This window comes from Macaca fascicularis, chromosome 4 (assembly GCF_037993035.2).
Source record: "Macaca fascicularis isolate 582-1 chromosome 4, T2T-MFA8v1.1".
In the NCBI taxonomy this organism is placed as follows: Eukaryota; Metazoa; Chordata; class Mammalia; order Primates; family Cercopithecidae; genus Macaca; species Macaca fascicularis.
This window is the reverse complement of record NC_088378.1, coordinates 27,403,246-27,416,746: the sequence shown is the minus strand read 5'-3', so window position 1 is coordinate 27,416,746 and position 13,501 is coordinate 27,403,246. Positions and strand designations below refer to the sequence as shown.

At 35.0% G+C, this 13,501-nt stretch overlaps 1 protein-coding gene and 1 long non-coding RNA gene across 55 annotated transcripts in view; one reads left to right on the top strand and one right to left on the bottom strand.

Moving 5' to 3' along the window:
- TRDN (triadin) overlaps positions 1-13,501 on the top strand; it is a 410,256-nt gene that overhangs the window by 163,501 nt on the left and 233,254 nt on the right. The window lies entirely within an intron of this gene.
- Positions 1-13,501, bottom strand: part of LOC141410050 (uncharacterized) — a 60,705-nt gene that overhangs the window by 41,124 nt on the left and 6,080 nt on the right. For 3 of the 5 annotated variants that reach the window (XR_012433404.1, XR_012433405.1, XR_012433402.1), the window contains exon 2: positions 297-408. The exons of the other annotated variants lie outside the window; for them this stretch is intronic. This is a non-coding gene — a long non-coding RNA (uncharacterized lncRNA). The remainder of the gene's footprint in view (positions 1-296; positions 409-13,501) is intronic. 5 annotated transcript variants of the gene reach the window in all.

Genomic DNA, 13,501 nt, shown 5'->3' with positions numbered 1-13,501 from the left:
ATTATACGTGAGGAATACAATTATAACAGGTCAGAATGTAGGAGCATGTACATATTTCAATTTTAATGTTTTTAAAAAGTAGAGCTCATGTAGAGACTAGATTATTAAATTTGTTCACGGGAGACTAGAAACAAATAAAACTTCATTAGTAGAAATCTAAAAAAAAAATGTGGCTCTCTTTGTGTGTAAAAGAATACTACAAATCTGTAAAGCCAATACTACACATCTGTAAAGCCCATAAAAGCCTTCTTTGTGCTTTCATAGCACTTAAGAAACAAAATTTCCACAGCACTTACTTTGTTCGGGGAAGTATCTGTGTACTTCTTCTCTAAGTCCACTTATTTAGTGCCTTGAAATTGCTCTTGCTTTTCTTGGATTTCTGTGTTGTCCCCACATTGCATGCTTTGTCTGCCATAATGAAGTTTTTATTACTTTGAATTTTTTGATACAAAAGGATGAATTATATATTAAATCATTTATTTCCTTTGACTCTTATTTTATGTTTTAGGATTTCTTTGGCCAGGACAAATTGGCTACAATAGGTTTTGAAAAGATCTTATATAATAACCACTTTACATCGTCATTCTGGTCATTGTTGTCAATTTGTATTTAATTATGGATATAACTCAAACTAATTTAAAATGAACCTATTGTAACTATAATGTTAATTCTCATCTTTTTAAACAATTTTGAATTTCCATGTCTATTGAGAGCTCTTAGTAGGGCTGAAATGCCTACAAGTTCAAAGGGTTATCCATTTCTTTCACAAATGGAGCTGACTTATGTGAGTTTTTTCCTCCAATCAAATGGTATCTTATAATATTAACGTGATAGGTGATTTTAGCTCTTAGCATGAAAGTCCTTTATCGTCAAATGTTTTTCAGCATTCCTGCTAACCCCTTACCCCAAGAGCTGTATTTCTCAGACCCTTGAGTGGTTAAACAGAACAACTTCAGGCAATGTTGCCCACCCTCTTTCCAATTACCAAGGAAGGCAGAAAAGCTGTTTCATAAAATCCTTATATAAGCAAAATTACCATATATGATTCCATTCATCTTTAATCAACAATACCAGATAATGTCTTTCCCACTACTTTCACCCGCATGTAATTATTGGGCATTTAGTATAAAATTACCAGGACTCCTCTTTTGTGGCAAAGATGTGGAAGGAAGAAGTTAAGTTATACTTAAATTACTTTTAATATTACATTAAATAGCTGCAATTTACATGAATTAAGTCAAATAGAGAAAGGTAAATTACTATCAAGTACACTATAACTTGTTGAATAAATATATAACTAATAATTAGTCTTGCAATTATAAATAATAGTATAAATGCTATCACTTGTATGTGAACAGGAGAACTCTAGAGAGCCGATCAGAGTCTGCCCAATCTCAGCTTTGGTACTAATGAGTTGTACGGTCTTTGACAGATCAATTGACTTCTTAGGACCTCAATTTCTTCACCTATGAACCAAACTTAAATAGTCTCTGAAGTCCCTCTATGCTTTTATACCCAAATATTTCACAACTTTTTTTTCAGGCTGGTAGATTGGTAATAAACTGCCATAAGAACAGAGTGAACCCTACATAGCTTTGCCTAGTGGTTAAATAGCAACTATAGATATGATAGAGATGTCAAACGTTTTGGGACGATGGATAATACTATGAAGCATTATTTACTGAAACACAAAAATAAGTTACAGAGATCATAAAGGCTGTAAAAGTTAGGAGGAGGATGAGATATAAATGAGGCCGGGTTATGAAGTGAAACCGCAAATCTTTCATTGAGCCATAAAGAGTAAGTTAGTTGAATTGCATAGATACAGAGGAGAAAGGAACATTATATAAAATTTATTATAAGATAATTTTTTACCATAGGATACATCTGAAGACAATATTCTACAGGAGCTAGTAAGGTTTTATTTATAATTCTATTAAACCAAGAACTTTATTACCTTAGCTCCTCAGTGAGATATATCCTGAGAAGTAAAAAATAAAATAAAATAATAAAATAGAAATTTGTCCTCAATTTTTATTTCATTAACTCTATGACACAATAGATTTTATTGAACTTCAGGTCAATATAATATTTTTTTCTTTGTTTTGTGGAGAAATAAAATCATATCTTTTGGTGGTTTTTAATAGGATTGGCCTTTATTTATAAATTATGATAAAATATATAAACCAAACTACTTTTACCACCTATTTAACTTAGAGAGTTGCTAATAACAATATAGCACATTTTCTAGCACAGTTAGGTACTCAAGCATTGGTTGCTATTAATTTTTTTTTATATCAGGACATTTCTTAAACATATAAAAAACATTAATTTTATGGTAGCTCTTTATTGGTATCCATAGAAGCTGATAAGGTGATTGCTTTCATGACATTGGTCAGTATACATAAAACTCTAATATAATTTTTCAATACAGTACTGGAACCGTATCTTGGAGGGCTTTGTATACACAGCTAAAGCTTTTACATGTCCTTATAGATTGTGTGGTACTGCTTAAGCAATTGAGCAAAGAGTAGTATGATTAAATTTGTCTTTAAGATTATGTGTCAACTATAGAAAGGATGAATTGGTGAGGGGTGAACTTAAGAGTTGGGAGTATAAGACAAATTTAGGAGAATTCTGCCCATGGGAAAACTTACGCTACTTTTCTTTTTAAACAATCACATTTTACTCTCAAAACAACTGCAAGCAGTGAACATGATTTATGTCATTTTACAGAGAAGATCGGAGAAATCAAGTAAATTGCCTAAGATAACACAGCTCTAAATCTGGTATAACTGGAATTGGAAGCTAGGTGTCTCCTACCAAGGCTCAGTCTATTTCCATTATCCTAAAATGGCAATTAAGTGTTAGAGCTGGGTATAATTGTTAAAGTTCTTATCTGATTTGGTTAATTGAATGGCATTAAGAATAAGAACAGGTTTTGAGAGACAATAATGAGTTAGGTTTGGGGCTTGCTGGGTTTATTGAGGTCCCTGGAACACTTACATGAGTGATTAAGAGAGTTTAATGACTATGTTATTTTTAACGGTTTGCAGGGTTTTGGTGGAGCACCCCAGAGCTAGCCAAATCACTCCTATGCCTGAAGAGGCAAGAGAATAGAATGGTTTAGACATCCAGAAGGCCTTATAGCTTTAGGGAAAGATGTCCAATCAGAACATCTGAAGGTCGTGTCCTTCAGCAGGGGACCACAACCACCAACCAACACTTTGCAAAATGAAGTATGTAAAATTCTTAGTGAGCCTTGGGGGAAACTAGAGAATAAACGCCCAGATCTCTCTCTTTGTCTTACTCTATTATCTCTTGATGTTGCTCTCATAGGTCAAAACAGCCCACACTCAGAGGACATGGGGCTTGATTAACGTAACCTATAAGGGTCAGGGTAGAGACGGGACCTGGAGAGAACATGGAGACTACCACGTGTCAGGCAGGATGTTGAGCTTGATTCACACAAGTGGTAATCTGCAGTGGACAACTGAATATATAAGTCAGGAGTTTACAAATGAGGGAGATATAGATATTGAAGTCATAAGTTAGCCCTGGCACAGCATTTCTTGGAGTATGTTATGAGAAACTCTAGTTCTATGATATTATTTGTTAAAAAGTGTTTTCATGACAAAATAACTTTTGGGCAGCTTAATATGTTGTAGTTTTTCTTTTGCATTCACAATGCACACACACATATATCAAAGGATCCAAAAATTCTGTATATTAAGGAAATCTGTTTAACTTTTTTAAACCCAGTGTTCCCATGTTTGTTTGTTTAATCACAGAAATATTTCTGTTTCTGATAATACTCATCAATATCCTAAGGAGCAAATGATCTCAAAAACACTGTCGTACAAAGGTTGGCTTCAAATATAACTAAAGAGTAGGTCAGCCATGAATCTGAAGCTGTCTAGAACACAGCATAGACCCAAGAAAGGAAATGTAGAACACATTGATTTAGTCAACATTCTCCAGAGAAACAAAACCAATAGGAGATATCTATCTGACTATCTATCTATTGAGAAAATATTGTTTATTTTAAAAGATTGACTGATGCAGCTGCAGGGGCTAGTAAGTCCAAAATCTGAAGGGCATGCAGGCAGGCTGAAGACCCAGGGAATAGTTTATTTTGCAGTCTTGAGTCTGAAGGCAGTCTGAAAGAAGACTTCCTTCCTCCTTGGGGAACTTCAGTCTTTTCTCTTTAAGTCCTTCAGCTGATTAGACAAGGCCCATCCCACATTACAGAGGGTAATCTGCTTTATTCAAAGTCTACGACTTAAATGTGAATTACATCTAAAAACTACCTTCTTAGAAACATCTAGACTTATCTTTGATGAAATAAGTGTTACCAAAGCCTAGCCGAATTGATGCATAAATTTATCACAAATGTCATTAGAATACAAACTGATAAAGCCAAGGATGAGAGAATATGAAAGAGAAAAGGATGTAAGAGGCCCCAGTGCTCCAGAGAGATGGATAACACCAAGATTGGCCAGGAAAAGTTAGATTTGTCAATTAGAAAATTATGCTCATCTACTCTTGACTCTAAATTTTCTCTCTGCTACATATAAATGAGGATGCTGTAGTCATGAGTTTGAACTAAAGGGTTAACTGTAAGATTTTTATTAGTTCCCTTAATCTCTGAAAGACTGGGTTTCCTCATCTGCCAGATGATATTTACTAGTAGGATTTGGTAGTGCTTTTGGAAGAAAAAAGAATTTTGGAGAGAAAGCTGTGATGGGGGAGGCTTGGGGAACTAGATTAAGAATGGAACCTTTAGAATATTTTGTTTAGGGTCATATGATATTGACTATTTGAGAGATTTCAATAAAGATCTAAACATATCTTCAATTTTTTTTCTTCGAATTTTAGACTTTTGTTTTTTTATTTTTTTAATTGAAACACTGTACTAGGGCTTGGCCTGAGGTAATATAGGTATATTTGAGTTAATATGTTAGAACAAGTATAATTCAACTTAGTGTCATGGAAAAGTAGGTAAGTATTAATAACTGTTGAGTAAATTTTCTTAAAAGACACAAAAACTAATAGGTGGCAAAGCATCCCCCCCAAAAAAGGAAAATGAAAAGGGTAAGAAATGATAGTTCCCCATGAATTATGAGCTATAAATACATTTTAGTAGACAAGAAACTTGTATCTCTAAACTTACAACTTTCTTCTTTTGTTATATTGGTTTTGATTTCTTGTTATCGATTATTAAAAAGACCTTTTGTGAAAACAATTAACTTTTTCTCACTGTCGTATCCATAAGAGGAAGTAGTTTTGTTTTTCTTACCCTCTACATCTGCCAAGATAGCTAGGGGCATCTGTCTGTCTTGACTGTTCAGTAGCAACAGATATTTACTCTGAAGACCAAGAATGTTCCCCATGATGTGGGAAACAGGAAAAGGGCCTTCTGTTCAGGTCAGGGCCAGTTTCCTGCCTCAAGCCCTTTCCTAACTGTTAACGCTAGTATAAAAGAAATGTTTTTTCACCTGCATTTTGACCTTTAAAAGACCAAAGAAGAAGTCAAGGATGACAGTTTGTGAATTTGAGCGAATTTGATCTAATTACTTTCTTATTATGGAATTCTGAAACTTTTCTGTGTCAGCACATTTTCTCATAAAACATTTTATAGAAAAGAATGTTTCCTCCAATGTTCTTGCTTACAAGTACCAATTTTTCCTTATAAAACATTTGTTTGCTATCTGGTCTGTTCGACATAAATATTTCTTCCTACTGTACCAGTTTGTTACAATTTCAAATGGCATCATCCTTCCCCTCTCTAGAATGAGTGAGAAAAGTGGCTGCATCTTCAAGACCAAGTGTATTTTACATAGATGGAGTAAAGAGTCTTAGAAATTGCTCATTTAATAAAGGATAAGGAATGCCGTAATCCCAACATGTTGGAAGGCCAGGGTGGGTGGATCGCTTCAGCTCTGGAGTTAGAGACCAGCCTGGGCAACATGGTGAAACCCCATCTCTACAAAAAATATAAAAATTAGCTGGGCATGGTGGTGTATGCCTGTAGTCCCAGCTACTCAGTAGGATGAGGTGGGAGGATCACTTGAACCTGGGAAACAGAGGTTGCAGTGAGCCGAGATCCTATGACTGCACTCTAGCCTGGGTAACAAAGTGAGGCCCTGTCTCAAAAAAAAGAAAAAAAAAAAAGGCTGCTTCAATTAAATGAGAATTTTATATTAAAAAGTTTTTAATTTACTAGAATAAATTTTATATTAAGAAGTAGAAGACGTAATGTGTTACTAGTTTGTTTTAATCCATAAAAGATGGTAAAATGTATGTAGTGTATCAGTTCAAATAAGCCTGAATTCAGCATATTCAAATGATTACAACTTAAAAAGTTGTAGTCTTTACATGGGCACTTGCTTCTATTTTAAGAACTGATATCCATTAGGCATAATTTTAAAAATTGAAAGGCTTCATTTGAAAATCAGACTTATACATGTGTTCCATATACTAGTAATTTTTTATTTTAAAGTCAAATCATATTTTAAAATAGCTATTGGGTCTTACTAATTTATTTAATAAATCAAGTCCAAAACTGTTATAAAAATAGCAGTATCTTTGAAATACTACTTTAAGGAAATGTATGTTTTGCTTTTGAGTTGCAACCAACTTTTTCTTGTACTGATAATTTAGTCATGAAAAGAAAAAGCTCAATTTTCTAATGTTTCTAGGCATCTTTGACATTTTAAATGTAATGAAATATTCTTGCAATCCATTTCCAATTACAGAAAAATGTAGAAAAACATATAGATAAAATATGGAAAAAGTAAATTTATGTAAATAACATGATATTGTCAATGAAAAGTTGTTAGAAAAGAAACTTATATTTATGTTTTCTTTACTATTTCTACAAGACACTTTGGGAAAGCTTACAATAAAACATCTTGAGTAAGCAGTGATTCTGCATAAAAATTTTAAAGAGTTTTCAAGAATTTCCAAATGTCAGCAACACCAAGTAAACAAACAAAAGCAATTGTAATTTATGGAGTTATCTAAATAGACAAGTGCATGTGAATTGAGCTTCTTCTCTGAGTCCAAGTCAATAAACTTTGAGCATTTGCCTTCTGAAATGCAAAAGCACTGAGTGGAAAAATAAAATATAGCATCTCCCTTTCCTTCTCCCATCTTGCTCCTCTTTCCTTCTCTCTGTTTCTCTAACACACACACACACACACACACACACACACACAGTGGTTGCCTTTTTTGTTTCACAGAAAGTGAGAAAGAACAGATGTGGCACCCCTCAGCTATATAAACACAACCCATTTTAAATAAATGCAATCACTCATGTAAAAAGCTTTACCATTTTCAAAAGGTATGGGAGGAATCTACCTTATCCATTTTAAATGCTAAGTTTAATTAATTTGAAATGTATTAAATAATCTTGCTCATTGCATTTCCTTTTGCATACTAAATTCAGAAACAGGGAAAAAAATCATGAAGTCAAAGAACTTTTGTTGTGAGACAGCTGAAAGGTAAGTTTGGCATTGATGAGATAAAAGGTGGCACTTCTTTTCTGCCCATGACTCAATCAGTTTGAAAGTTTTTCAGAGAGTATATCTATCTCAAGTTTCATTATCCGTGTTGCAGGACAGAAACAGGGTTTGTGATCATCTTTAAATTTAAATATTTGTTCTGTCACCTACATCAGCATTCCCCAACCTTTTTGGCACCAGGAACCTGGTTCCTGGAAGACAGTTTTCCCATGGACGGGGTGAGGGGAGGGATGGTTTCAGGATGAAACTGTTCCACTTCAGATCATCAGGCATTAGATTCTCATAAGGAGTGCACAACCTGGATCCCTCGCATGTGCAGCCTGTGCAGCTCACAAGAAGGTTTACTCTCCTATGAGAATCTAATGCAACTGCTGATCTGACAGGAGGCGAAACTCAGGCAGCAATGCTCATGTGCACTCTGCTCACCTCCTGCTGTGCACCCCAGTTCCTAACATGGCACTGACCAATACTGGCTTGCAGCACAGGGTTTGGGGACCCCTGACTTATATGACCCGTGAAGTTGGCCACGTTAGTCATCTTTCCTGAACCCATTTCCTCATAGGTTATAAGATGTGTAGACTTTTACCTGAGAATGAAGTATATTCTAATGCATATAAGATCATGCGCTTTATTCTATAAATCTTATCATCTTGAAATTACTGCAGTTCCAACCCAAACTAAAACGTATTTTTTTTACCTTGTTTGACCGTATAAAATAAAGTGATTATTAAAATCCTTTCATCACACCTTTTTGAAGCTTAAAGGAAAAAATGTAGTAAGACATCTTTTTTTTTTTTTTAACATTTTTCCATCAGTTATTGTGATACAGGTGGTATTTGGTTACATGAGTAAATTCTTTAGTGGTGATTTGTGAGATTTTGGTGTGCCCATCACCCAAGAAGTATACACTGCACCGTATTTGTAGTCTTTAATCCCTCGTCCCCCTCCCACTCTTCCCCCAAGTCTGCAAATTTCATTGTATCATTCTTATGTCTTTGTGTCCTTGTAGCTCAGCTCCCACATATCAGTGAGAACACAGGATGCTTGGTTTTCCATTCCTGAGTTACTTCACTTAGAATAATTGTCTCCAGTCTCATCCAGGTCACTGCAAATGCTGTTAATTCATTCGTTTTTATGGCTGAGTAGTATTCCATTATACATACACACACACACACACACACACACACACACACACACGATACTTTCTTTATCTACTCATTGAGTGATGGGCATTTGGGTTGGTTTCACGATTTTGTAATTGTGAATTGTGCTTCTATAAACATGCGTCTTCAAATACCTTTTTCAAATAATGGCTTCTTTACCTTTGGGTAGATACTCAGTAGTGGGATTGCTGGATCAAATGGTAGTTCTATTTTTGGTTCTTTAAAGAACCTCCACACTATTTTCCATAGTGGTTGTACTAGTTTACATCGCCACCAGCAGTGTAAAAGTGTTCCCCAATCACCAATACATGCCAAAATCTACTGTTTTTTGATTTTTGTTTTTTATTATGGCCATTCTTGAGGGGGGAAGGTAGTATCGCATTGTGGTTTTGATTTGCATTTCCTTGATCATTAGTGATGCTGAGCATTTTTTCATATTTTTGTTGGCCATTTATATATCTTCTTTTGAGAATTGTCTATTCTTGTCCATAGTCCACTTTTTGATGAGATTGTCTTTTTTTTTTTTTTTCTTACTGTCTTGTTTGAGTTTCTTGTAGATTCTGGATATTAGTCCTTTGTCAGATGAATCGATTGTGAAGATTTTCCCCGACTCTGTGGGTTGTCTGTTTACTCTGCCAGTTATTCCTTTTGCTGTGCAAAAGCTCTTTAATTTAATTAGGTCCCAGCTATTTATCTTTGTTTTTATTGCATTTACTTTTGTGTTAATGGTCCTGAAAACCTTGCCTAAGTCACTCTCTAGAAGGGTTTTTCCAATGTTTTCTTCTAGAATTTTTATAGTTTCAGGTATTAGGTTTAAGTCCTTTATCCATCTTGAGTTGATTTCTGTATAAGGTGAGAGATGAGGATCCAGTTTCATTCTCCTACATGTGGCTAGCCAATTATCCCAGCATCATTTGTTGAAAAGGGTGTCCTTTCCCCACTTTATGTTTTTGTTTGCTTTGTTGAAGATCGGTTGGCTGTAAGTATTTGGGTTTATTTCTGGGTTCTCTATTTTGTTCCATTAATCTATGTGCCTATTTTTATAACAGTACCATGCTGTTTTGGTGACCATGGCCTCATAGTATAGTTCGAAATCAGGTAGTGTGATGGCTCCAGATTTGTTCTTTTTGCTTAGTCTTGCTTTGGCTATATGGGCTCTTTTATGGTTCCATATGAATTTTAGAATTGTTTTTTCCAACTCTGAAGAATTATGGCGGCATTTTGATGGGGATTGCATTGAATTTGCAGATTGCTTTTGGCAGTATGGTCATTTTCCCAATATTGATTATACCCATCCATGAGTGTGGGATGTGTTTCCATTTGTTTGTGTTGTCTATGATTGCTTTCAGCAGTGTTTTGTAGTTTTCCTTGTATAGGTCTTTTGACTCCTTGTTTAGGCACATTCCTATTTTATGTTTTTTTGCAGCTATTGTAAAAGGAATTGAGTGCTTGATTTAATTTCTGCTTGGTTGGCTTGGTTGCTGTTGATGTACAGAAGAACTGTTGATTTGTGTACATTAATCTTGTATCTGGAAACTTTGCTGAATTCTTTTATCAGTTCTAGGAGCTTTCTGGAGGAGTCTTTAGGTTTTTCAAGGTAAATGATCATATTGTCAGCAAATTGTGACAGTTTGACTTCCTCTTTACCTATTTGAATGCCCTTTCTTTCTTTCTCTTGTATAATTGCTCTGGCTAGGACTTCTAGTACTATGTTGAAGATAAGTGGTGAGAGTGGACATCCTTGTCTTGTTCCAGCTCTCAGAGGAATGCTTACAACTTTTACCCATTCAATATACGTTGGCTGTGGGTTTTTCATGGAAAGCTTTTATTATATTAAGGTATGTCTCTCATATGCTGATTTTGCTGAAAGTTTCAATCACAAAGTGATGCTGGATTTTGTCTAATGCTTTTTCTGCATCAATTGAGATGATCATATGATTTTTGTTTTTAATTCTATTTATGTGGTGTATTGAATTTATTGACTTGTGTATGTTAAACCATACCTTCATCCCTGGTATGAAACCCACCTGATCATGGTGGATTGTCTTTTTGATATGTTGTTGGATTTGGTTAGCTAGTATTTTGTTAAGGATTTTAACATCTATGTTCATCAAGGATATTGGTCTGTAGTTTTCGTTTTTGGTTATGTCCTTTCCTGGTTTTGGTATTCAGGTAATACTGGCTTCCTAAAATGAATTGGGGAGAATTCCATATTTCTCTATCTTGTGGAATAGTGTCAAAAGTATTGGCACCAATTCTTCTTGGAATGTCTGCTAGAATTCTGTGAATCCATCTGGTCCTGAACTTTTTTTGTTGGTAATTTTAAAATTACCATTTCAGTCTTGCTTCTTGTTACTGGTCTGCTCAGGGTATCCAGTTCTTCCTGATTTAAACTAGGAGGGATGTATTTTTCCAGGAATTTATCCATCTCTTCTAGGTTTTTAGTTTATATGGGTAAAGGTGTTCATAATAGCCTTGAGTGATCTTTTTCATTTCAGCGGTGTCAATTGTAATGTCTCCTGTTTCATTTCTTAGTGAAGTTATTTGTATTTTCTGTCTTCTCTTCTTGGTTAATCTTGCTAATTTTATTTACCTTTTCAAAGTACCAGCTTTTTGTTTCTTTTATCTTTTGTATTTTGTTTTGTTGTTGTTTCAATTTTATTCAGTTCTGCTCTGATTTTGGTTATTTCTTTCTTCTGCGGGGTTTGGTTTGGTTTGTTCTTGTTTCTCTAGCTCTGTGAGGTGTGACCTTAGAAGTCAGTTTTTGCTTTTTTAGTCTTTTTGATGTAGGCATTTAGGGCTATGAACTTTCCTCTTAGCACTGCCTTTGCTGTATCCTAGAGGTTTTGGTAGGTTGGTTATTATTGTCATTCAGTTCAAATACTTTTTAAATTTCCTTCTTGATTTTGTTTTTGACCCAGTGCTCATTTGGGAGCAGGTTATTTAATTTCCATGTATTTGCATGGTTTTGAAGATTCCTGTTGGAGTTGATTTCCAGTTTTATTCCACTGTGATCTGAGAGAGTGCTTGATGTAATTTCAATTTTCTTAAATGTATTGGGGCTCATTTTATGGCCTACTATATGATCTATCCTGGTGAAAGTTTCACGTGCTATTGAATATTATGTGTATTCTGTGGTTGTTGGTTGAAATGTTCTGTATATATCTGTTAAGTCCGGTTGTTCCAAGATATAGTTTAAATACATTGTTTCTTTGTTGGCTTTCTGTCTTGATGACCAGTTTAGTGCTGTCAGTGGAGTATTATAGTCCCCCACTATTTTTGTGTTGCTGTCTATCTAATTTCTTAGGTATGTTAGTAATTGTTTTACAACTTTGGGAGCTCCAGTATTAGATGCATATATATTTAGGATTGCAATATTTTCCTGTTGGACAAGACCTTTTACCATTATATAATCTCCTTCTTTGTCTCTTTTTACTGCTGTTGGTTTAAGGTTTGTCTTGTCTGATATAAGAATAGCTACCTCTGCTCACTTTTGGTGTCCATTTGCATGAAATGCCTTTTCCTTAAAGTTTATGTGAGTCCTTTGGTCTTAGGTGAGTCTCCTGAAGGCAGCAGACAGTTGGTTGGTGATTTCTTATCCATTCTGTGGTTCTATATCTTTTAAGTGGAGCATTTAGGCCATTTACATTCAATGTTAGTATTGAACTGTGAGGCCCCATTGCATTCACTGTGCTCTTCGTTGCCTATGTACTTTGTTTTGTTTTTGTTTTTGCTTTTTAACTTCTATTTTGTCTTATAGGGCCTATGTGATTTATGCTTTAAAGAGGTTCTATTTTGATGTGTTCCCAGGATTTGTTTGAATATTTAGAGCTCCTTTTAGCAGTTCTTGTAGTGGTGGCTTGGTATTCACAAATTCTCTCAGTATTTGTTTGTCTGAAAAAGACTATCTTTCCTTCATATATGATGCTTAGTTTCACAGGATACAAAATTCTTGCTGATGATTGTTTTGTTTGAGGAGGCTGAAGATAGGGCCCCAATCCCTTCTGGCTTGTAGGGTTTCTGGTCAGAAATCTGTTGTTAATCTGATAGGTTTTTCTTCAGAGGTTACCTGGTGCTTCTGTCTCATGGCTCTTAATATTGTTTCCTTCATCTTAACTTCTGATAACCTGATGACAATGTGCCTAGGTAATGATCTTTTTGCAATGAAGTTCCCAGTTCTTTGTGCTTCTTGTATTTGGATGTCTAGGTCTCTAGCAAGGCTGGGGTAGTTTTCCTTGATTATTCCCCCAAATATGTTTTACAAGATTTCAGAATTCTCTTATTCCTCAGGAAAACCGATTATTCTTAAGTTTGGTCATTTTACATAATCCCAGACTTCTTGGAGGCTTTGTTCATATTTTCTTATTCACTGTTCTTTGTCTTTGTTGGATTGGGTTAGTTCAAATACCTTGTTTTAGAGCTCTGAATTTCTTTATTTAATTGTTCAGTTCTGTTGCTGAGACGTTCCAGAGCATTTCACATTTCTAAAAGTGTGTCCAAAGTTTCCTGAATTGTTGAATTTTTTTAAAGTGATCTATTTCCTTGAATATTTCTCCCTTCACTTCCTGTATCGTTTGTTGAATTTCCTTGCACTGGGCTTTGCCTTCCTCTAGTGCCTCCCTGATTAGCTTAATAACTAACCTCCTGAATTCTTTTTCAGGTAAATCAGGGATTTCTTCTTGATTTGGATCTTTGCTGGTGAACTAGTATGATTTTTGGGGGGTGTTGAGAAGCCTTGTTTTGTCATATTACCAGGGTTGGTTTTCTGGTTCCTTCTCATTTGGGTAGGCTCTGTCAGAGTGAAGGTCTAGG